Source organism: Carcharhinus amblyrhynchos, chromosome 4, assembly GCF_965287045.1.
Source record: "Carcharhinus amblyrhynchos chromosome 4, sCarAmb.v2.hapA, whole genome shotgun sequence".
Taxonomy (NCBI): Eukaryota; Metazoa; Chordata; class Chondrichthyes; order Carcharhiniformes; family Carcharhinidae; genus Carcharhinus; species Carcharhinus amblyrhynchos.
This window is the reverse complement of record NC_137327.1, coordinates 61,017,749-61,040,709: the sequence shown is the minus strand read 5'-3', so window position 1 is coordinate 61,040,709 and position 22,961 is coordinate 61,017,749. Positions and strand designations below refer to the sequence as shown.

Here is a 22,961-nt window from a genome sequence, read left to right as displayed (position 1 = left end):
ATACAATAGGCAAGCTGCCAGCTCTAATTCCAGTGTTACTAACTGGGAGATCTAGAGTGGCCCCACTATTCTTACAGACAATGCACTGTCAGAGATAGTCAAGGTGAGTACATTACTAAGGAAGCATGCAGCATCCAGGGACCCTGATTCTCCAATGCAGCATTGGGTGCTCAGGGAGCCACTGAGGAACAGAGAGGACATTCTCTCCTCCTATTTGTTAATGAGGCTCCTTGTCTGTTTCATAAGGATTTTAAAAAGTAGCAAACAAACCACTCAGACACTAAAATAAAATTTCAAGTTTCCTGACATTTGTTGCACTTTGCAGCAGTCAGCCATTACTTTCTAAGATATCAAGGAACTAGGAAGGCAATCTTTAGGAATAATTTCTACATCATTTCTTAATTATATCAACAACATGATCATCAATCATGCACAGCAAGATAAGCTGTTTACAAAAAGATTTGTAATTACTCAACACGGTGTCCGGATATGTATCTGTCAAGCACCAGCTCATCCATGTTTATATGCTGTTCATTCATAAACAGTGGATATACTTCTTATTGTGGTTGTTTATCTCTAACATATTCCAAGAGATAACAAGTACAGTCTACTTACAAACTATTGCAGAATAAAACGATAAAGCATGCTAATAAGCCTGTAATTCTCCAAAGTTAGACCTGATGTTAGAGGAGACACAAACTAGATATTAAGTGCTTTACTTCAGAATATGTTGTTGACCAAGTTATGCAAATCATTTTCAGTTCACAGGATAATTATGGATAAGGAAAGCCATTCATTCAGCTTCACTCTTAGCTTTCTTAAAAAATCTTTCTTGAGATGTGAGTGTCACTGGCAAGGCCAGTATTTAATTCCTAAATCTAATTGTGGTTACAATGGTTTAGTGGCTGTGCCACTGGACTAGTAACTCAGAGGCTTGGCCAAATGATCACAAGGTGTGCCTAAATCTGACCGTGGCAGCAATGGGATTTAAAATTCAATTAGTAAATAATTGGTTCGATAGGGCCTGTAATCACTAGAGTTGAGAAAGATAAGAGGAGATCAAATTGAAACATATAACATTTTAGCAAGGCTGGAGAGATGCAGAGAGGATGTTTTCCATGGTTTGGCAGTCTAGACTTATGGAACACAGTCTCAGACCATTTAGGACTGAGTTGAGGAAGTATTTCTTCACTCAAAGGGAGGCCAAGTCACTGAATGTGTTCAAGGAGAGAGATTTTTCAGATATTAGTGGCATCAAAGGTATGGCAAGAAAGTGGGAATATGACATTAAGATCAAGAATCACATTGGTGGAACAGGTTTCTAGTATAAAATGCTAGTTTTATTAATAATGGTCATAAAAGTAGTGGATTGACATACAAAACCTACCTGGCTCATAATGTCCTTTAGGAAAGGAAATGTTCTGCCTTTAGCCACTCTGTCAAATGTATGACACCAGACTCTCAGCAATGTGGTTGACTCTTAACTGTTTTCTGAAATGGGCCAGCAAGTTGCTTAGCTCTATTTAAAATGGATTGCAACCATCTTCTCAAGGGCAATCAGAAATGGGCAATAGGTGCTGCCCATGACAGCAATGCCCACATTCCTTCGAATTCATTTTTAAAAATTGCCCTTGAGAAGGTGGTAATGAGCTGCTTTCTTGAACTGCTGCAGTCTGTATGGTTGAGGTACATCCATAATGCTGTTAGGAAGGAAATTTCAGGATTTTGACCCAGCAACAAAGGACGAACAGTGATATAATTCAAAGTCACGCTGGTGTGTGACTTGAATGGGAGCTTGCAGAAGGTGGTGTTGCTATGCATATGCCTATGTCCTTCTAAGTTAGTAGAGACCAGTATTTGAAAGCTGCTGTTGAAGGAGGCTTGGTGAATTGCTGCAGTGCATCTTGTTGATGGTACATGCTACTGTTACCATGCATCATTGGTGGAACAATTTTTAAAATTCTTTCATGGGGTGTGGGCTCGCTGGCTGGGCCAGTATTTATTGTCCATCTCTAATTGCTCTTGAACTGAGTAGCTTGTCAGGCCATTTCAGAGGGCATTTAAGACTTAACCACATTACTGTGGATTTGGAGGCATGTGTAGGCCAGACCATGTAAAGAAAGCAGATTTCTTTCCCTGAAGGACATTTGTGAACCAGATAGATTTTATCAACAATGGTTTCAGTATCATCATTGGACATTTTAATTCTAGATCTTTATTGAATTCAAATTTCACCATCTGCTGAGGTGGGATTTGAACCCCCAGTCCCCAGAGCATTACTCTAGATCTCTGTCAGTGCCAAGATGGTAGCTCAGTGCTAATCAATGGGATTACTTTGTCCTGGATGATTTCAAGCTCCATGGGTGTTCAAGCTTTACTTATTCAGGCAGGTGGAGCATATTCTATCTCATTCTTGATTTGTGTCTTTTAGTTGGTGGACAGACTTTGGAAAATTATGCAGTATGCATGTCATCTGATTTCCCACCTACTTGCAGTACTTTACTTTTATTTGTGTCAATTTATTTGCTATTGTTCCACTCCTTTATATATTTTCACCAACTTATCTGTAATTTCTGTGCTACCTCTTCCAATTCTACCTCTCATTCTCATATGGCAGCATCAGCAAATTTGACTTTTTATACTAATATTTTTCAATCCTACTTTGCCTCTTTAATGGGGTATATATCATTCCACCAGTGCCATGTTCTCTCTGGTTCTTCTCTAAAATGGTCATTATTTATGTGCCAGCACTAAAGGTATGTGTCAGCAGATTATTGTGCTTCAGGGCAATATAGCAATAAGAAGCAGGAATCCTGGCTAATTTTCCCATCGCTAATTCTGCAGCACAGAGGTGAACTGCAGAATGCCCATCCATGCTATGACTGGAACCATCCTCATCTTACTTAACTACTCACTGGATCAATCTGATGGCCAACCTGGGAACTTTATCTAAGATACATTGTGTTACATAATTGTTCCTATTATATTGGATTGAGCAAAGGTTGGGTGCTTCCACATAAGGATAACAGGGAAGGGAGTACTATGGTCACCTTCTAACAAGTTTCAGTACAGCATTGCGGGAAACCTAAGAACATATGCCCTGGTTGAAATGGAAGAGAAAATAACATATCTATTGGTTATTTTATAGTTTGCTTCTCAGGAGCATTTCCTGTTTGCTACACTTTTACCATGCATTGTTAAAACTCCTGGGTCACATAGGTCTTACTTTTAACTGCAAGGTATGTACCATTATGGAGCATATAATTAAGATGATAGTGATGTTGATTATTTAGACACTTCCCTGATTCCTCTTTAAATTTAAAAATTAAATCAGTGCAGACCATTTTTTCTCTTTTTTCATAGACCATCTCAAAAATTAGAGTTGCTGTCGTGTCTACTTCAAAGTCTTACAGAAAACAATGTGAAGACCAGATAATCTGGTTTAGTGCGGGCTTTTTCGCGTTTACTGCTTTAAAACTACAGAGGAAGTGGGTCGCGGGGATTTGTGGGTAAGGATTTTTTTAAACCGCACTGGGTTTAAAAGGAGGCCTGCTGTAGACAGTGGGCAGCGCGGAACGGTCAGCGGAGTGACAGGGAAACTGAGTGAGCTGTAAGGGCTTAGGATCAAAGGGCTTGGGAGGAAAGGACCAGGTAAGTTTGAATTGTAAACTGTGTTCAGTAGTACTAAAGGGAATAATGGAGGGGCATGTGATGTGCTGTTTCTGTATGATGTGGGAGCTGGTGGACCCCAGGGTCACTCCCAGTGACCATGTCTGCAATAAGTGCTGGCTGCTGGAGGAGCTCCAGCTGAAAGTAGATGAGCTGGCCTCTGAGCTTCAGACACTGAGGCTCACTGGGGAGGGGGGAGGGTGCCATTGATAATGGGGTGCAAGAGACATCCACCCTCCCTGGACTGGCTCACTTTAAGGGTCAGGAACAAGAAGGGGCTGCTGAGAGGAGGAAGGAGGGTGGGGAGAGGAAGAAGGAGGGTGGGGAGAGGAGGAAGGAGGGTGGGGACCAGAAGAAGGAGGGTGGGGACCAAATGCCTCAGCCTCTCAATCTGCATAACAGGTTTGAGGTTCTTGCTCCCAGTGTGGACAAGAACGAGGGCTGTGAGGTTGGTGAGCAAACTGCACACAGTACAGTGATGCAGACACAGGACATAGACCAAGAGAAGGTAAAAAGGAATGTAGTGGTAATTGGGGATAGTGTGGTTCAGGGTATAGACGCTGTCTTTTGTCACAATGATAAACAGCACAGTAGGGTGTGTTGTCTGCCTGGTGCTCGGGTCCAGGATGTCACATCTGGGCTGCAGAGGAACCTGGAGTGGGAGGGTGAGAATCCGGTTGTTGTGGTGCATGTCGGTGCCAACGACATAGGCAAAATGCGAACTGAGGATCTGGAGAGGGAGTATGAAAAGCTGGGAATGGAATTAAAAAGCAGAACCGACAAGGTGGTTATCTCTGGGCTACTGCCTGAACCGTGTGCAGATGGGCGTAGGGTAGATAGGATTAAAGAGGTGAATGGGTGGCTCAGGGACTGGTGTGGGAGGAATGGGTTTGAATTTATGGGGCATTGGCACCAGTATTGGGGTAGGTGGGACCTGTTCAGGTGGGATGGTGTTGGTCTGAACCGTGCTGGGACCAGAGTCCTGGCGAATCGTGTAAATAGGACTGTAGATAGGGCTTTAAACTAACTTGGGGGGGGGTGGTGTGCGAGGGTAGGTGAAATCACAGTGTCTAAAGTAAAGGAGAGGGTACAGGTACAGGAAGAGGCCAAGGATGTCCCAATAATAAAGGGAGTAGGGGGCATGAGTAAGGTTGGTAGCGTTCCTTCAAATAGGGTCCAGGTGAAGGCTGGGATGAAGGCACTTTATCTGAATGCACGAAGCATTCAGAACACAGTGAATGAGCTGGTGGCGCAGATCAGCACAAATGGATATGATCTGGTGGCTATTACAGAGACGTGGTTGCAGGGTGACAGGGACTGGGAGCTGAATGTCCAGAGGTATCAAGTGTTTAGGAAGGATAGACGGCAGGGAAAAGCGGGGGTGGGGGGGGGGGGTAGCTCTGCTGATTAAGGATAGTTTCAGGGTGGTAGTTAGGGAAGATATAGGCGCCAAAGAGCAGAATGTGGAATTGTTATGGGTGGAGATTAGGAACAGCAAGGGGAGGAAGACGCTGGTGGGTGTCGTCTATAGGCCCCCAAATAATGATCTGGAGGTGGGGCGGGCTATAAACGCGCAAATAAATGCGGCGTGCAGGAATGGAACGGCGATAATTATGGGGGATTTCAATCTACATATTGATTGGTCGACCCATGTTGGACTCGGTGGGCTTGAGGAAGAGTTCTTGGAATGCTGCCGGGATAGTTTCCTTGAACAGTGTGTGCTGGAGCTGACGAGGGAGCGAGCTATCTTAGATCTGGTGTTATGTAATGAGGCAGGTAGAATTAGGGACCTTGTGATGAAGGATCCTCTTGGGAAGAGTGATCATTGTATGGTGGAGTTTCTGATGCAGATGGAGGAGGAGAAAGTGGGATCCCGGACCTGTGTCCTTTGTTTGAACAAAGGGGAGTACAATAAGATGAGAGAGGAATTGGCGAATGTTGATTGGGGGAGCAGATTGGAAGGTAGGTCTGCTGAGGAACAGTGGAGGATCTTTAAGGAGATCTTTCTTGGTGTTCAGCAGAAATTTATTCCGATGGTTAAAAAGGATCGTAGGAGGAGAGATAATCAGCCATGGATAACAAAGGAGGTAAAGGAGAGTATTAAATTAAAAGCTGATGCGTTTAGAGTGGCTAAGAGTAGTGGGTGAGAAGAGGATTGGAAGAGGTTTAAATATCAACAAAGAATGACGAAGAAGTTGATAAAGAAAGGAAGGATAAACTATGAAGCTGGGCTAGCGCTAAATATAAAAAAGGATAGTAAGAGCTTTTATAAATATATAAAAAGGAGAAGGCTGGCTAGGGTGAATGTTGGACCCTTAGAGGATGGGAGGGGGGATTTGGTGGCGGGGGATGAGGAAATGGCTGAGACCTTGAATAATTTTTTTGCTTTGGTCTTCACGGAGGAGGACGCGAATAGTTTACCGGGTGTTAACAATGGAAAGATGGTAGGAGCGAAGGGCCTGAATTAGATCATTGTTACTAGAGAGGCAGTGCTCGACAGACAAGAGGGACTGATGGTGGACAAGTCCCCAGGACCGGATGGAATGCATCCAAGGGTTCTGAAGGAAATGGCGGAGGTGATAGTGGATGCCTTGGTGATTATTTTCCAAACCTCGCTGGATTCCGGGGAAGTGCCGGAAGATTGGAAAACGGCTAATGTTACGCCGCTGTTTAAAAAGGGTAGCAGGCAAAAGGCGGGGAATTATAGGCCGGTTAGTTTAACGCCTGTTGTAGGAAAAATGCTTGAATCTGTAATTAAGGAGAAAATAGCGAGGCATCTTGAGAAGAATTGTTTGATAGAGCAGACGCAGCATGGTTTCGTTAAGGGGAAGTCAAGTCTGACAAATTTATTGGAATTCTATGAGAATGTGTCTAATGCGGTGGATAGAGGGGAACCGGTGGATGTGGTGTTTCTCGATTTTCAGAAGGCATTTGATAAGGTGCCGCACAAGAGGTTGTTACAGAAGGTTAAGGGGGCATGGAGTTGGGGGTAGTGTGTTAGCATGGATAGGGAATTGGCTGTCAAATAGGAGGCAGAGAGTGGGTGTCAATGGGTGCTATTCGGATTGGCGGTTGGTGATTAGTGGATTGCCCCAGGGATCGGTGCTGGGGCCTTGGCTATTTACCATTTATATAGATGATCTGGAGGAGGGAACTGAGTGTAAGGTGACGAAATTTGCTGATGACACAAAGATTGGTGGAACGGCAAATTGTGCGGAGGGTGTGGAAAGTCTGCAGAGGGATCTAGATAGGCTGAGCGAGTGGGCGAGGACCTGGCAGATGGAATACAATGTTGGCAAGTGTGAGGTTATCCACTTTGGTAGGAATAATGGTAGGAAGGACTACTACTTACATGGCGAAAAGCTGCAGCATGCTACGGTGCAGAGGGACCTGGGGGTCCTTGTGCATGAGTCGCAAAAACCCAGCCTGCAGGTGCAGCAGGTGGTCAGGAAGGCAAATGGGATGCTGGCCTTCATAGCGAGGGGGATTGAATATAAAAGTAGGGAGGTCTTGCTGCAACTGTACAGGGCGCTGGTGAGGCCACAGCTGGAGTACAGTGTGCAGTTTTGGTCGCCGCACTTACGCAAGGATATTTTGGCCTTGGAGGGAGTGCAGAGGAGGTTCACTAGGCTGATACCGGAATTGAGGTGATTGAGCTATGAGGAGAGGCTGAATAAACTGGGCTTGTACTCGTTAGAGTTTAGAAGGATGAGGGGAGATCTCATTGAGACGTACAAGATGATGAAAGGGATGGACAGGGTAGAGGTAGAGAGGTTCTTCCCGCTCAGAAAGGACAGCAGGACTAGAGGGCACAGCTTCACGATAAGGGGGGGAGCAGTTTAGTACGGAGTTGAGGAGGAACTTCTTCACTCAAAGGGTGGTGAATCTCTGGAATTCTCTGCCCGTTGAAGTGGTTGAGGGTTCCTCGCTAAATATATTTAAGACGCGGGTGGATAGGTTTTTGGTAGGCAAGGGGATTAAGGGTTATGGGGAGAAGGCGGGAAAGTGGAACTGAGCCACTTCAGATCAGCCATGATCTTACTGAATGGCGGGGCAGGCTTGAAGGGCTAGATGGCCTACTCCTGCTCCTATTTCTTATGTCCTTATGTTCTTATTTGTTTAGTCCTCTCATTGTTAATTGGTGCTATGTCTTTTCTAATCTATATATCCCAGTATTTTCAATAAATGGCATTGAATTAAAGTTTTTTTTAAGTTACTTATCTTTTATGATTTGTCATCAAGTTAGTTTTATTTGAAGCTTATTTAAATTAATGGTGGGGAGATGATACAAAGATAATACAAAGCTTAAAGTGTAGGGGGAGGCAATGAGATCAAGGAATTCCCAGACGAGATGAAAGGGGTGTGGAGCTGGAATGGAAGCAGGAGGGAGGGAGAAGGTACAACAGTTCCTGCTTCAGCATTCAAAAGCATCCATCACTCAATCTCAATCATTAACTAACTGCCCAAAATGAAAGAAAGCAAAAAACACCAGGAAGATTAAGGGTGGGAGAAGCAAAAGTGAAAAAGAGAGGGGGCAGAGAGGGGTGGCATGGTAGCACAGTTGTTAGCACTGCTGCTTCACAGCTCTAGGGTCCTGGGTTCGATACCTGGCTTGGGTCGCTGTCTGTGTGGAGTTTGCACGTTCTCCTCGTGTCTGTGTGGGTTTCCTCCGGGTGCTCCAGTTTCCTCCCACAGTCCAAAGATGTGCGGGTTAGGTTGATTGGCCATGCTAAGAAATTGCCCCTTAGTGTCCAGGGATGTGTAGGTTAGAGGGATTAGTGGGTATAACATGGATATGGGGATAGGGCCTGGGTGGGATTGTGGTTGGTGCAGACTTGATGGGCTGAAGGGCCTCTTTCCCCACTGTAGGGTTCTATGATTCTATGAGAGAGGAAGAAAAAAGACAGCCCATGAGAGAAATGCAGGGACAACAGAGAGACTGAGTGGTCATGACCAACACCACGGGAGATTCGTTAACTATATTAAAAAAGGAACAAAAGCCGCTGAAAGGAAGTACTTTCCCTTCTATCTTGAAATGACAATGTTATTGATTTTCTAGGGAATCCACTGGGTACAGTTCAGGAAGAAGTAGATAGGCTTCACAATTAAAATTAAAATCAGAAGCACTGCAGAAAAATTTTTCTCCCTTCAGACACTACCTCAAAAGGGACAGGATTTGCTGTTATGGTTACTGCTCCATCTTTCCAGCAGTAAGTGGAGTGTCTGATGTAATGCAAAGCAAAGAAAAACAATAAACACATTTCACCTGCTCCCTACTGTTACACAAGCTGTTCTAATTCAAACATAGTTGCATTATCTAAATGTGTTAAGGTATGCACTAGATCAAGTATGAAAATTTCAGACTCTTGAGTTAACTGTAATGCAATTTATGGGTTATAATTGATCTCAAGGTTTGGAGTTCAGAAGGGGGAAAGATACAGTCAGGGTTTAGGATCGTGAATCCTTCTGAGTAAATCCTATCAGAAAATGCATGCATGTTGATTAAGGGTAAGAACTGGATCAGATTTCACTGGAACTTAGTCTCTGATTTGAAATCTGACAACACTTGCATCTGGGCTGGCGCTCGGAATGGCTACATTGGGATAGTAATGGAGAGATTTGGCTTTCTGCAAGACTGTACCCCAGCAGGAATCAACATTGTCAGGTGAAGAAGGGGTAGAGTGAAAGTAAAAATGGCTCCTTTAATTAGGAAATGAAAACTGACTAATCCCTAAAATTATATTTTGAAGCATTTTTTTGTTAAATGTTGGAAAGAATCCACTTTGGCAGAACAGAGACTCTTTGGGAACACAAGTGTTTATACCTAGTTAGAAGCATAACTAGCTGATTTTAATATTGACATTAGATCACTGGGAACTTCAGTAAATTTATTTTCCATTTCTATCTAAAACCCTTAATTAGAATAAGGGTACATGGATGCTGGACTCATACTAGGGCAGTAATCCATGGCTGCTGCATGCATACCAGGCTCGTTCACTATGCGTTCTAGAGTCATACTGCAGTATATTCAATGGATGTTAAAGTAGTGCTGCATGGATTCTAGAATTAAGCTGGTAAGTGGGCATTGGACTCATAATGGAATAAGATTTCAGTTAGATTGAGGATAGTTATGGAAAAGGATAAGGATGAATCAGGAATAAAAATTCTTAACTGAGAAAAGGCTAATTTTACGATTTGGCTCAAGTAGACTGGGAGCTGCTACTTGCAGGTCAAACTGTGACAGAACAGAAGGAGACCTTCAAGGAGGAGATGGTGAGAATATAGAACAAATATGTTTCCAGGACAAGACCAGAGAAACCTGGATGTCAAGGGACAGGGTTAAGAACAAAGAGGAGCTTTTGGCAAATACTAAGAGCTCAATACTGCAGAGTCCCTAGAGTAGTATAAAAAGTGCAGGAAGGAACTTAAAAAGGAAATTAGGAAAGCTAAGAGGTTGCCTGAAAAATCTTTGGCTGGTAGAATAAAGGAAAACCCAAAGAGGTTTTTTAAATATGTAAAGAGCAAGAAAATAACTAGGGAAAGAGTAAAGACAATTAGGGACCATATAGGTAATTTGTGTGTGGATCTGGAAGATGTGGGTACAGTCCTCAATGAATATTTTATGTACTTCTTCACAATGGAATAGGACAATGCAGATGCAGACATCAGGGTGAAGAACTGTGAAATATTAGAGAAAATTAACATAGTGAGAAAGAAGGTACCATCAGGTTTAGCAGCCTTAAAAGTGGATAAATCTGCAAGCTCAGTTGAAATGTGTCCCAGGCTGTTCAGGGAGGAAATATCAGGGGTAATGTCAGTATTTTTAAAATCCTGCCAGAGGACTGGAAGATTGCTAACGAGTCCCGTTATTAAAAAAGGGAGGTAGGAATAGACCAGGAAATTATAGGCCAGTCAATCTAACTTCAGTGGTGAAGAAATTACTGGAAAGAATTCTGAGGGACAGCACTTCCAATTCATCTGCAACAATTATGTCCATTATCCTCAGTAACCATGGATTCATAGGTTTATAGATATTTACCTAACAGAAGGAGGCCACTCATCCTATCATGTTCACACCAATCAATAAAGATCTGACTACACTAATCCCAATTTCCTGTGCTTGGCCCATAGGAGTACATCTCATTCAGGCCTGTTGATCAATCAACTTTTAAGGCTGCTAAACTTGCTAGAAATTTATTTATCGGAGATAGTCAGTATGGATTTGTTTAGGGAAGATTGTGTTTGACAAATTTAATCAAATACTTTGAGGAAGTAACCAGGAGCGATGATGACAGTAATATATTTGATGGTCTATATGGACTTTAGCAAGGTTTTTGATAAGGTCCCTCATATCAGACTGGTCAAGGAAGTAAGGGCCCATGGGACCCAGGCAAAGTGGCACATTAGATCCAAAACTGGCTGTGTTAAGTTTATTTATTAGTGTTACGAGTAGGCTTACATTAACACTGCAATAAAGTTACTGTGACAATCCCCTAATCGCCACCCTCCAGTTCCTGTTTGGGTACACTGAGGGAGAACTTAGCTTGGCCAATGCATTAACGAGCATGTCTTTCGGACTATTGGAGAAAACTGGAGCACCCGGAGGAAACCCACACAGACACAGGAAGAATGTGCAAATTCCACACAGACAGCGACACGAGTGGGGAATCGAATCCGGGTCCCTGCGCTGTGAAGCAGCAATACTAATTACAGTGCCATCCTGTTGCCCAAGGCAGGATGCAGAGCATGATGATAGAGGAATGTTTCTGTACTGGAGTTCTGTTTCCAGTGGGGCTCCACAGGGTGCAGTGCTGGGACCCTTGCTATTTGTGGTGTACATTGATGATTTAGACGTAAATGTAGGGTATAATCAAGAAGTTCGTGGATGACACAAAAATTGGTAGGGTGGTAAGTTGTGAGGAACATAGCTATAGACTGCAGGAGGATATCAATGGACTGGTCTGATAGGCAGAGCAGTAGCAAATGGAATTCAACCTTAAAAAGTGAGAGGTAATGGACTTGGAGAAGGCTAACCAGACAAAGAATTACACTATAAATGGTAGGACCCTGGAAAGTACTGAAGATCAGAGGGATTAGGCATGCATATCCACAGCAGGCGTGGTTAAGGGGCCTTTATTAGCCAAGGCATAGAATATAAGAGCAGAGAGGTTAGGCTGGAATTTTATAAAATGCTGGTTAGGCCACAACTTGAATACTGTGTGCAATTCTAGTCACCACATTATAGGAAGGATGTGATTGCACTGAGTGAGAGGGTGTTGAGGAGATTTACTGGAATGCAACCTGAGCTGGAGGGTCTGAGCTATGAGGACAGATTGAATAGGCTGGGGCTGACAGCAAAGATGTATAAGATTATGAGGGGCATAGATAGGGTGAATGGGAAGGCACCTTTGCCATTAGTACAGGAGTCAATAACCAAGGGCCACTGATTTAAGGTAAGAGGTAGAAGGGGGGAATTAAGGAGAAACTTCTTCACCCAGAGGGTGATGGGAGTCTGGAACTCATTCTGAAAGGAGGTTAAGTCAGAGGGTGGGATTTAACAGCTTTGCTCAACCCAAGACTGGAAAATCCTGCCCAAGGTCAACAGAGATTTCCATTGTCTACTCCAATTCCGTGACAGGTGGAGCTGGAGAATTCTGGCGAGAAACTCTATCCATGTAAGAAATATTTAGATATTCACTTGCGTTGTTGTAACCCCCAGAGCTATGGGCTAAGCATTAAATAATTGGATTACTGTAGTCAGATCTTTGTTGAACGGAATGAACACAATAGGCTGAATTGCCTTCTTCTGTTCTGTAAACATCTAAGGATCTATGAATCCATGGTTGCCGAACATAGTGGTCATATTTTTTGCAGATAAATCGGAACACAGACAAGTGAGATATCATCTAGTTTGGATGAAAGAACAGGATAGCTCTAAATGTTTTTTAAATGGCAAAATAAATGGAACTGCAGTGCTCCAAAGAGATTTAAAGGCCCAAGTGTAGACATCAAGTGTAAAAAATAATGAGGCTCAAGGGTCTAAATGGCTATTCCTGTTCCTATCATAAAATGATGCAGCATAGAAGGATGCTAGTTGTTCCTCTCAGTTCTTTGGTATAACTCAGTACATAGTCTCCATTGTTTTAGAGTCTACTTCCACTGCCCAAACTCAACAACTCACTATGTAAAAAAGATTTTCCTTTTACCAATTACCGAATATTTGTATGCTTTCATTACCAATTTTTCTACCACTAAAAACAAATTTTCCTTATTTATCTTATAAAAAGTTTCTGATTTTGAAAATGCCTATCAAATCTAGTTTTAACCTTCTCTGCTCTGAGAACAACCCCAGCTCCTCCAGTCCCTCCACTTAACTGAAGTCTCTCATTTCTTGTCATTCCCCTTTCAGTAAATCTCTGTTCTAAGGCCTTGACTTCCTGAAGTCTGTTGCTTAGATTGCTCACAATGCTTCAGCTGAGCCTAACTAGTGTTACTTTTGTATCCTATAGGTGCAAAATTCAGATCCATAACATTTATGTAGGAACATAGGAATAGGTTATCAGCCCCTTGAGCCTGTTCCATCCACCATTCAATGAGATCATGGCTGATCTGTGGCTTAACTTCATATGCCTTTGGTCCATATCCCTTAATGCCCTTGCTGAACAATTTATCTATCTCAGATTTAAAATTAGCAACTGATCTAGCAACAGCCATTTGTGGAAGAGTTCCAAATCTCTTCCACACTTTGTGTAGCAGTGCATTCCAACATCTTTCTAGAATGCCCTGGCCCTAATTTTTAGACTATGCCCCCTAGTTCTAGAATGTTTAACCAGTGTAAATAATTTATCTTTATCTACCCTGTCTTTTCCTGTTAGTGTCATGAAGACTTTGATCAGGTCACTCCTTACCCTTCTATATTCTAGAGAAAACAGGCCTAATTTACAAAATGCCTCCTCATAACTCAACCCCTGAATTTCGGCCATCATTCTTGTAAATCTACACTGCACTCCCTCCAAGGCTAATATATCCTTCCTAATGTGTGGTGCCCAGGTCTACAGTAGTGCAGTGGTTAGCACTGTTGCCTCACAGCACCAGGGACTTTGGTTTGATTCCCGGCTTGGGTCACTCTCTATGCAGAGTTTGCACATTCTCCCTGTCTGCATGGGTGTCCTCCGGGTGCTCAGGTTTCCTCCTGCAATCCAAAAGATGTGTTGGTTAGGTGCACTGACCATGTTAAATTCTCCCTCAGTGTACTGAACAGGCACCGGAGTGTGGCAAATAGGGGATTTTCACAGTAACTTCATTGCAGTGTTAATATAAGCTGACTTGTGCACTAATAAAATCTTTAACTTAACCAGGTTTTGTATAGCAGCAGCATAACCTCTGTGTCCTTATACTCTAGTCCTCTAGACATAAAGACCAGCATTCCATTAGTCATTTTGATTTACTTTCTGCACCTATTTGTGACATTTTAAAGATTCATGCACGTGAGTCCTCCAGCTGTCTTTGGACATCCACTGTATTTAAATTCATCCATCTAAAAAGTATCCTGATCTATCCTTTTTCAGTCCAAAATGGATAACCTCACACTTGCTTAGATTGAAAGCCATCAGCCACAGTTTTGCCTATTAACTTAGTCTATCAATATCTCTTTTAATTTTAGGTTATCATCTACACTACCTACAATGCTGCCTAAATTTGGATGAAATTCTCCCAAAACATTAATGGCGAACATAATGGAGTGATCCACACCAGTCTCTCAGGCATGCTCTGCACCACAATCCTCCCACACTCAGTCACTTTTTTGGAGTGTTAGGCTTGGGGGTGTGGGAGGGACAGCAAAGTGTAAACACACCGCTGAACATGGCTCCAGACTACTTGGGGCCATTGCACAAGGGTGCCCCAATCTTAGTGCACTGGGAGGCACCATCCTGCACCCCATAGACATTGGGAACTCCCCCACCCCTCATCAGCAGCATTTTCCCCAACCCTCCCCAACATGAATCACCAGCATTGGGGCACTCCCAATGGGTCCGCATGCCTAACACCCAACTTGCCCCCCACTGCTGTGCTAAATTCATTGATGCAGTTTGGAGCTGAGTCAAGCATTCATGAAAGGATCCCATTTCATAACTGTGTCAACAAAACTTTCAGTGCAGAATAAATTAAAGCCTTTGGAGTCACTGAAATAGTTCAGCCATTTGTTCATGCTTTTATGCAGTGTAACAAATGGCTGAGCTGTCAAAGAGCTTAATCAGCTATGTAAGCTTAAAAGCAGTAGAATAGATGACTGGGCTATCATTCAATTGAAAGATTAAATCAAAGGAAACAATTTCTATAGTTAAATCTGAATATTTTACGTAAGAACATAAGAAATAGGAGCAGGAGTAGGCCATCTAGCCCTTCGAGCCTGCTCCGCCATTCAATAAGATCATGGCTGATCTGTCGTGTCTTAGTTCCACCTTCCCGCCCTCTCCCCATAACCCTTAATCCCCTTGCCTATCAAAAACCTATCAACCCGTGTCTTAAATATATTTAGCGAGGCAACCTCCACCACTTCAATGGGCAGAGAATTCCAGAGATTCACCACCCTTTGAGTGAAGAAGTTCCTCCTCAACTCTGTTCTAAACCGCACCCCCCCCTTATCTTGAGGCTGTGCCCTCTAGTCCTACTGTCCTTTCTCAGCGGGAAGAGCCTCTCCACCTCTGTCCTATCCATCCCATTCATCATCTTATATGTCTCAATGAGATCTCCCCTCATTCTTCTAAACTCTAACGAGTACAAGCCTAGTTTATTCAGCCTCTCCTCATAGTTCAACCCCCTCAACTCCGGTATCAGCCTAATAAACCTCCTCTGCACTCCTCCAAGGCCAAAATATCCTTGTGTAAGTGCGGCGACCAAAACTGCACACTGTACTCCAGATCCAAAACTGCACACAGTACTCCAGCTGTTCAATGCAGAAAAGCACATTATCCATTGGGTAATATACTTTAATGCAACTGACAACTCTTGCATTTTCATAATGCTGGTCAATTTAATGCTCATCTTTTAAGTTACCTTTTAAGACATTCAAACATACTTAACTTATGAAACACCATCATGTGATAATGTAATGGCAGCAGTGTGTGTCATCTGCAAGATACACTGCAGAAACCCACTAAAATTCCTTAGGCAGAACATTCTAAATCCATGACCGCTACCACCTAGAAGGACAAGGATAGCAGACACCTGAGAACACCACCTGGAAGTTCGCCTCCAATCCACTCACCGTGCTGACTTGGAATTATGTCAATTTTCCTTCACTGTCACTGGATCAAAATCCTTGAATTCTCTCCTTACAGCACTGTGGGCATTTTAACACCATGTGCAGTTCAGCTAGTAGAAGGCAGCTCACCACCATCTTCTCAAGGGCAATTAAGGATGGTCAATAAATGCTGACCCAGCCAGTGATGCCCAGATCCCATGAAAGAACAATCATCAAATGTGAAGTTGACAACACGTTTTGAACTGACCTATTAAAAGGTTTCTAATTCCAGACTAGGGCTTCCTCATATTTCACAGCACCCCTGACAACATGACCACATTGGGCTGATTTTTGAATGCCAATCTATTAAAATTGTGGGAGATCAACATTGCCAACTCCATAGTGGAACCGCCAAAGTTGTGACTGGCAATGGGAATGGGGTGAGACTTCTGCATGTGGAACCAGCCCACTTGCTTTTCACCCTCCTGATATAGATTTGCCCTGCACTGGGACAAAGATCCAGCCCCAGGTACATGATATAACCAGTAAGTCAAGTACAATGACAAGCATTTCTGAACACCTGGGCTCACTATACTTGTAAAGATATTAGACATGTAAAGCACACTCTGGGCACAATTTTCTCAAACTGCTGCGCTGTTCGAGTAGCAACTTTCCTCGGCCCTTTTTTAAGGCGTAATCAGCCGCACGCCAGGAAACAGTGTATGGCTGATTACAATACTGAAATCAGGATTTGAATTTCGTTAGTGAGCCTGGGGTGGTATCATTGGACTCACTAATGTTTCCGACCCAGAAGTTCCCACCAGTGGGCATTAAAGCTGGTCCCCAACAACAGGGCCAGGTGTAATTGCCCCCACCAGCGAGGCTAGGAGGCCCCCCCAAGGAGGTCGGGGCATGGGATGCTCCTTGAATACTGCCAGCCTGGTACCCTAGCACTGCTCACTGGGCACCCTGGTATTGCCCATTGGACACCCTGGCACTGGCCATTGAGCGCTAGGCAGTACAAAGGGGGAGGGGACTGAGGGGGCAGGGCCTTATGGAGGGACGGGCCTACACCAGGGGTGGTACCGCTGTGTACTCTGCACAGCGATCATTGGGCAGTGAAGAAGGGCAATCGGGGCTGGCCCTGGGAGGCTGGCAATGGGGAGGCTAGCGTGCATGCACATGGGAGATCAGCACATTTGCAGTGGCCCGCTCCACCATCCCCTCTCCCCCCTCCACCCCCCTCATTGGCATGAGTTCCCCAGCGGAATTTGTGAAGCACAAAGTGCCAGAAATTCAAACAACTAAGTTTGCCCAAAAAAATTCCCATTTTCCAGCCGGTTGGACACTTCATTTATTTTGGGAAAATCGCCCCCCCTCTATCTCAGAGAATTCAGCGCTACTTACAGAAGCAGTCTTTGCTTTGACAAGGAAAATCCAAAGATAAAAGTCTAAAATCATTTAACTCCAGTTTCTGTTTCAAAGACATTTGGATGAATTTCAAAATAAGGGAATGTGATTTTGATGGAAGTTTATTTTGTCAATGGAAACTTTACATGCCTGTAGAGAAATACTGCATACACTTGTATGCACAAAGAGCTTTCTGTCTTTTATGCCAACAATATTTATGATGTCTAGCAAACAACCATGTATCAATTTTCACCCATACAATGGACAGTCTAATTTTAAAAATGGAGAGCATACAGCAATTACATTGTGTTTTTCTAGGAAATGTCACATTAATGACCGTTGTCCTTGTCAAGAATTTGGCTGAGGATGTTTGGTTGAGAAAAATTTTGTACTTCTTAATTATAACATTGATTAAATGTTTTACCTTTTTCATGCTCCAAGGAGCACTGAAGCAAGTGCATCGTTTTGTTATTTGGGGACTTTCAACCTCCACAACAGTTTGATCAGTCACACAGACTGGTGATTGCATAAAGACTGTGAAGAAGGTTACCGTTCAATCTCAACCTAATTAGAGAAACAGAGCAGCCCAAAACGCCTTTACTGTCTTTGCCAATATATTTTCTATGTTTTCAGTCTCTTAAGGACCCAATGCCTCCAATCTGAAATGCACCAGTAGTGTTTTTAACTTTCATCATGATTACTCATTCCATTTAGTGTTTTCTCTTTATTACAAAAAAAAGACAGCTCTTAAAGTGTAAGTACTATTCTATCTGGGTTTCAATTCATTTGTCCTGATTCCATACTGAGTATTATAGGATTTTTAATGTCCTTATTCATACTCAGATTCAGTTCCATCGTAATAGTGTGATTGGTGCTGACAAAACAGATATTTGGAGAGGCGCACTTGGAACAGAAGCACTATTGAGTTCTAAACTCATTGTGAAACTAAAAGTAGGAACATGGGAACAGGACTAGATGATTCATCCCCTCTAGCCTATTCCAATATTCCGTTATCTTATGGGTTAATTGTACATTGTGCCTATTGGATGTAGGTGGTAGGTGTTAACTAGGAATTCAATTGAGCCCCCATAAAAAGACACAAAAACTGTTGTTGGTTGGGAAGTGTAACCTTGTACTATAGCTCTGTAAATAATTATAAAATTCTGTGAAGATTGGCTTGGATTCTATCTGCTATCAACTGCATTGGTTCCTCTGGGAGCCATAAAATTCTGGTATACGAGTGAAGTACAAAATGGTCTTTTGTGTTGTATGATAATCCTTGTGCTCTAGAACTTACTACTTTGTGGCACTATATAAAATCATCAAAAAGAGAATTTAGTTTGGAGATTATAAGAGAGAATTGGAGAGAATTTGGAGATTATAAGAGAGTTTTAAGCATGAAAAGGCCCCAGTAAGATAATAGTAATGATAAGGCAACGCTTATTGAACATGCAATCATTACTCACAATTCGTGAGAATTGATTACAAAACCTAGGACTCTGAAAAGCTGACCGACGTAAACAAAATCCCTTGTGTCCCAGGTGCTCATGTGACCAAGGTCCTGAGGAACAAAATACAGCAGCTCAGGAGTTGGATCATGATAATATGAGTGGTCATGAGACACAGGACAGAGCTATCACATCCACATAATAGCCCAGGGTAGGTACTCTATTCCATTCACTAGAACACTCTAGTGAATGGAGAGATGCAATAATTGTGGGACATGCAGGAAAAGCTACTTGCAATTTTAAATGTTGGTTGAATGTCTAAGATGATAGCCAATAAGTGAAGTTCATGAACTGGCAGAATGGGGTGAAAGAGTGCGATAAAAAGAAACACAGTGCAAGTACGGATTGTGCTCCAAAAGTAACTCTTGCATCAGAAAAATTACATGCCAGAGAAAGACCGATCACTTTGGGTAGCACAGGTGACTGTGTGGAGTCTGCACATTCTCCCTGTGTCAGCATAGGTTTCCTCCGGGTGCTCTAGTTTTCACCCACAGGTGTACAGGTTAGTTGGATTGGCCATGCTAAATTGCCCCTTAGTGTCCCAAGATGTGCAGACTAAGGGGATTAGCTGAGTAAATAACGTGGGGTTACGGGATGCTGTCTCAGGGAGTCGGAGCAGATCAATGGGCTGAATGGCCTGCTTCAGCATTGTAGGGATTTCATGATTCAATAGTGCAAGAGGGAGTAGTCCTGACAGGTATAGAAATGCAAATAGATGTTGTAACTTGAATTGATTGCATAATAAAGGCCAAAGAACAGTCCTAATAATAATTAAAAGCAAAAAATCCGAATGATTGTGAACTTTGGTGGCTGCCAATAAATTAACAACAGTAAAAACAAAGAGAATTAGACATTTGGAGAGAATTTAGAGTTTACTCAGTTGTAGTGTTTTTTTTCTTGAGTTGTAGTTTTTTTTTCTTGGGTCCCTGATCCTATAAATTAGAGCAGAGGGGATACCCGATCCTCTACACTGGTAGAGAATCCCACCCTCCCACCTTCTCTAACCTAATTATAACTGTGTGGGAAGTTTTCTTTTCTTTTGTTTTTTTTTTCTGCTGGTAATGGTTTCAGGGATGGCAGTTCAGGCAGTAAGCTGCATCTCCTGTGGGATGTATGTGGTGAGGGACTCCAGTAGTGTTTCTGGTGATTTTACTTGTAGGAAGTGTGTTCGATTGCAGCTTCTGGAGGAGCGTGTAAAGGAGCTGGAGGTGGAATTAGAGGAACTCCGCATAATTCGGGAGGCGGAGGCGGACATCGATAGGAGTTATAAGGAGATAGTCACTCCTAGAAATGAGTCTTGGGTAAATGCCAGGAAGAGGGGAAAGAAGCAATTGGGGGGACAATCCCCTGGGGCTGTTCCCCTCCAAAATAGGTTTTCGGTCCTGGAGGCTACAGTTGAGGAGGAATCAACTGGGGATAGCCAAAGGGAGGAGGTCTCTGGAGGTGAGCCTATTGTGAAAGCTCAGGTGGTTAGGGGATGTAAAAGAATGGGCCTAGTGATTGGGGACTCCACAGTTAGAGGGACGGATAGGAGAGTCGGAAGTAATGGTAGGGACTCAGGGCTGGTGTGTTGCCTACCAGGCGCTGGGGTCCGGGATGTATCGGAAAGGGTATTCAGGACTCTTAGGGGAGAGGGAGATCAACCCCAAGTTATAGTTCATGTGGGGACACATGACATAGGGAGGTTAAGGGAAGGGGATATTAAGCAGAGATTTATGGAGTTGGGGTGGAAACTAAAGGCCAAGTCAGAAAGAGTGGTTATCTCCGGACTCTTGCCTGTGCCACGGGATAGTTTAGAGAGGAATAGGGAGAGGGAAAGTTTGAACTCGTGGCTGAGGGGATGGTGCAGGAGGGAGGGGTTCAGGTACTTGAGCAATTGGGGCTCATTCTGGGGAAGGTGGGACCTCTATAAGAGTGATGGTCTGCACCTGAATAGGAGGGGAACCAATATCCTGGGGGGTAAATTTGCAAAGGCTATGCAGGGAGGTTTAAACTGATTCGGAGGGGGGGTGGGATCCTGAGTAGAGGGGGTGAAAGTGAGGGGGGCATAGATGGGGACTGCAATGCACGGCATCGCGGGGGTGGGGCGGAGCAGGGTTTGAAATGCGTATACTTTAATGCAAGGAGTATTCGCAATAAAGTAGATGAACTTGCAGCGTGGATCAGTACGTGGGACTTTGATGTTGTGGCCATTTCAGAGACGTGGATAGAGCAGGGTCAGGAATGGTTGTTGCAGGTTCCGGGGTTCAAATGCTTTAGTCGGAGTAGAGAAGGAGGTAGAGGGGGGGAGGGGTAGCATTATTAGTCAAGGACTGCGTCACAGTGTCAGAGAGGAAGTTTGATGAGGACTTGTCTGTTGAGGTAGTATGGGTGGAGATTAGAAATAGGAGAGGAGAGGTCACCCTGTTGGGAGTCTTTTATAGACCTCCTAAAAGTTCCAGAGAGGTTGAGGAAAGGATTGCGGAGGCGATCCTGGTTAGGAGTGAAAGTAATAGGGTAATTGTTATGGGGGACTTTAACTTTACTAATATTGATTGGAATTGCTAGAGAGGTTGAGGAAAGGATTGCGGAGGCGATCCTGGTTAGGAGTGAAAGTAATAGGGTAATTGTTATGGGGGACTTTAACTTTACTAATATTGATTGGAATTGCTATAGCTCTAGCTCGTTAGAGGGGGCAGTTTTTGTACAAAGCGTGCAGGAAGGTTTTTTGACTCAGTATGTTGATAGGCCAACTAGAGGTGAGGCTATATTGGATTTGGTGCTGGGAAATAAGCCAGACCAGATGCTGGACTTGGAAGTTGGTGTGCATTTTGGTGATAGTGACCACAATTCGGTTACGTTCACCTTAGTGATGGAAAGGGATAGGCATGAACCTCAGGTCAATAGTTTTAGCTGGGGGAAGGGTAATTATGAGGCTATTAGGAGAGAATTAGGAAGCATAGGTTGGACTAGGAGACTACAGGGACTGGGAACGTCCGAAATGTGGAGTTTTTTCAAGGAGCAGCTACTGCGAGTCCTTGATAGGTATGTCCCTGTCAGGCAAGGAGGAATTGGTAGAGCTAGGGAACTGTGGTGCACTAAAAAAGTTGATTCGCTGGTTAAAAAGAAAAAGGAGGCTTATGTTCGGATGAGACTTGAGGGCTCAGGTAGTGCACTAGAAAGCTTTAGATTGGCTAGGAGGGAGTTGAAGAGTGAATTAAGAAGGGCTAAAAGAGAACATGAGAAGACTTTGGCTGATAGGATTAAGGAGAATCCTAAGGCGTTCTATAGGTATGTTAAGAAAAGAAGGTTGGTTAGGGCAAGATTAGGGCCAGTTACAGACAGCAGAAGGAAGTTGTGTGTGGAACCGGAAGAGATTGGTGAGGCATTGAACCAATATTTCTCTTCGGTGTTCACGCAGGGGGATATGAATGTAGCTGAGGAGAACACTGGGTTGCAGGGGTGTAAACTAGACAGTATTGCAGTCGATAAGGGGGATGTGCTGGATATTCTTGAGGGTTTGAAAATAGATAAGCCCCCTGGTCCAGACGGGATTTACCCTAGGATTCTCTGGGAGGCAAGAGAGGTGATTGCAGAGCCTCTGGCTCTGATCTTCAGGTCGTCATTGGTCTCAGGTATAGTACCGGAAGATTGGAGGATAGCGAATGTTGTCCCATTGTTTAAGAAGGGGAACAGAGACTTCCCCGGGAATTATAGACCGGTGAGTCTTACTTCTGTTGTGGGCAAGGTTTTAGAAAAAATTATTAGGGATAGGATTTATAGTTATTTGGAGAGTAATGAATTGATTGGAGATAGTCAGCATGGTTTTGTAGCGGGTAGGTCGTGCCTTACTAACCTTATTGAGTTTTTTGAGAAAGTGACCAAAGAGGTGGATGGGGGAAAGGCAGTTGACGTGGTATATATGGATTTTAGTAAGGCGTTTGATAAGGTTCACCATGGTAGGCTTCTGCAGAAAATGCAGATGTACGGGATTGAGGGTAATCTAGGAAATTGGATCAGGAATTGGCTAGCAGATAGGAGACAGAGGGTGGTGGTTGATGGTAAGTATTCGTCATGGAGTTCAGTTACGAGTGGTGTGCCTCAGGGATCTGTTTTGGGGCCACTGCTGTTTGTAATTTTTATTAATGATC

The 22,961-nt window shown here is 43.5% G+C and overlaps 1 protein-coding gene across 5 annotated transcripts in view; it reads right to left on the bottom strand.

Moving 5' to 3' along the window:
- The window catches only part of st3gal2 (ST3 beta-galactoside alpha-2,3-sialyltransferase 2), a 458,059-nt gene that overhangs the window by 206,289 nt on the left and 228,809 nt on the right, over window positions 1-22,961 (bottom strand). The window contains exon 1 of one of the 5 annotated variants that reach the window (XM_080187251.1): window positions 8,277-8,442. The exons of the other annotated variants lie outside the window; for them this stretch is intronic. The gene's annotated coding sequence lies outside the window, so the exon portion shown is untranslated. Of the gene's footprint in view, window positions 1-8,276; window positions 8,443-22,961 lie in introns of those variants that run through there. 5 annotated transcript variants of the gene reach the window in all.